At 37.1% G+C, this 2,385-nt stretch overlaps 1 pseudogene; it reads left to right on the top strand.

Moving 5' to 3' along the window:
- Positions 1 to 539, top strand: LOC143614495 (DNA-directed RNA polymerase V subunit 7 pseudogene; annotated as a pseudogene).
- The last annotated feature ends 1,846 nt before the right edge of the window (positions 540 to 2,385 follow it).

Below are 2,385 nucleotides of genomic sequence, written 5' to 3' on the forward strand. Positions count from 1 at the left end.
ATTTGCAAATGTTTCTCAAGGTGCAGTTGAACTGGAACGTGGTTATACCAGCCGAAAACCTCGACATCAAAGGATTGATGTTACAAAAGGCGATTCTGGTCCGTTTGTTAGATGACTTCTCAGCTAAAAAAGCAACCAAAGATCTCGGATACCTTTTAGCAGTGACCACATTGGACAAAATCGGAGAAGGGAAAGTAAGAGAACACTCGGGTGACGTTTTATTTCCAGTCAAGTTCACTTGCCTAACCTTCAAGGTATTCAGAGGTGAAGTCATTGAGGGAGTGGTTCACAAGATTCTTAAACATGGTGTGTTCATGAGGTGTGGACCGATCGAGAATCTTTATTTATCCAATCAAAAAATGACTGATTACCAATACCAGATTGCCGAACACCCTTGTTTCTTGAACGTGAAAACGGGGTCCAGAATCGAGAAGGACATGACTCTGAGGTGCGTCGTGATTGGGGTCAAGTACATGGAGGCGCAGAAGGAGTTCCAGGCTGTCGTCGGTTTGGAGGGACATTACTTGGGCCCGGTTTAATACAGGTATGACTTCTTTTGACTAATAATTATGCAGAGGTTGATGGTCTTTTATTGTAAAAAGATAACATTTTGGTGTTGTAGAACCTGAAGTCTGTTTGGTCAATGGGTCAATGCAAAGTGTGGTCATGTTATCTAGTTGTTTGAAATCTTTTGGGAATCTTTTTATTATCAAGTTGTTAGTTGTATTGAGTGGAACACAACAAATTATGTTGTCTTTTATGAGTTTGTTCATTTGTAACTTTGCTTGCAAGGGTGTCTATCATGTTGGGACCGGACATGAACTTGACACCAATTGAAAAATCAATAATTTGGAAACTAAAAGCCAAACCAAAACATTATAAATGGATATTATTTAAGCTTGAAATTAACTGAAATATGATGCTGAAATCAAGGGGACACATTGTATAACGATTTTCTACGGCCTCGACTGATTTGTGCATTGATACCCATGAGGTTTCAAGCCCGTGGCTCAAACGATTTCTATGGTTGAAGCAAGTATTACGATCCGAGAAGAGGAAACCGCCACCACAGCGACACGAAGATGGATCTGAATGTTAAAGTTGGCAATAAAATAAAGGGGTAGTTTTATAGAATAGTAACTAAGTTTCAAAAGTGTTTCAATTAGGTCACTCAACTTTAAAAAGTGTTTCAATTAAGTCACACAACTTTCATATTTTATTAGATTAAAGGTTTTAACATGTTTTTTTTAGCCTTTTTTTTGTTTCATATAGGAAATTTTTTTGTCTTTTTTTTAAGTTGACACTAAGTGACGTGGATTTTATTTTTTATTTTTAAATTTGAATATAATTTACGTTTTTAAAAATATTTTAAATTTAAATACATATATTGCAAATTCCGATCCTCACATCTTATCCTCTATTTCTTTCTTGATGCACAAAAAATCGGTGAGACTCAATTTGAAGATTTAGTGACCCGATTTGGGGAAAATATGTATGAGTGACTTAATTGGAACACTTTTGAAAGTTGGTTACTATTCTATGAGAAATAAATGATTATTTGATTGTATAAGTTTCTAGTTTATCTTTGTTATTGTTTTTGAGTTCCGAGTATGTTTAAGAGTTGGTACCTTAAGGAACAAGTAAAGGTTATTATATAACTAAGTTTATTGTATCAGGTTTATTATGTTTTTCTTGTTAGTCGTTTTCTTAATAAAGAGTCTGTGTTCTTGATTCACTTGCTTAAAGTTTTAACACTTAACATGTGGTCTTATATTGTTACTCAAGTCCTTACCACTAATGGGGCGGTAAGCAACATCAATAACTAGAAAGCTATTAACCAAAACAAAACCAATCGATGTGAGAAGTGTAAACCATAAACGATGTTATTTACATGAAATCAAGGGAAGCCCATGAGGCCACTTAACCAAGACGAGCCCGACCCAAATTAGCTCCATATCAGTAAGGCCCAGTTCAAAGGCTGGGCTGGTAGTCTTAAAGCCCAAACTAATGCCGAGGTTGTTTGAGCGTCGAGTACCCACGACGTTTCAAGCTCGTTTCAAGCCGGGCCCAACACCAACGTGGATCAGAACAAACCCAAATGGCTTCTTTTGTGGTTGAAGCAAGTATTTTGACCTTAGTAGAGGAAACCGACACCACGACGACACCGTGGATCTGAACAAAGTTGTCTTCTCACTGCGGTATTTTATAGCAACATCAATAATTTGGAAACTATAAACCAAAACAGGACAGGCTCGACTCGAGTTAACTCAATTTCGGTAAGGCCTATGTCACGGCCGGGCATAAGGAGTTTGCTCTTCTCTGTTCTCCTCTTAAGAGCTTTATGCATACTGTTGTTACATTCGTACACAATGATACGGCGATTTA

Source organism: Bidens hawaiensis, unplaced genomic scaffold (assembly GCF_021521415.1).
Source record: "Bidens hawaiensis isolate Kalapana, Puna unplaced genomic scaffold, B.hawaiensis_p1.1 tig00040086_1, whole genome shotgun sequence".
Lineage (NCBI taxonomy): Eukaryota > Viridiplantae > Streptophyta > Magnoliopsida > Asterales > Asteraceae > Bidens > Bidens hawaiensis.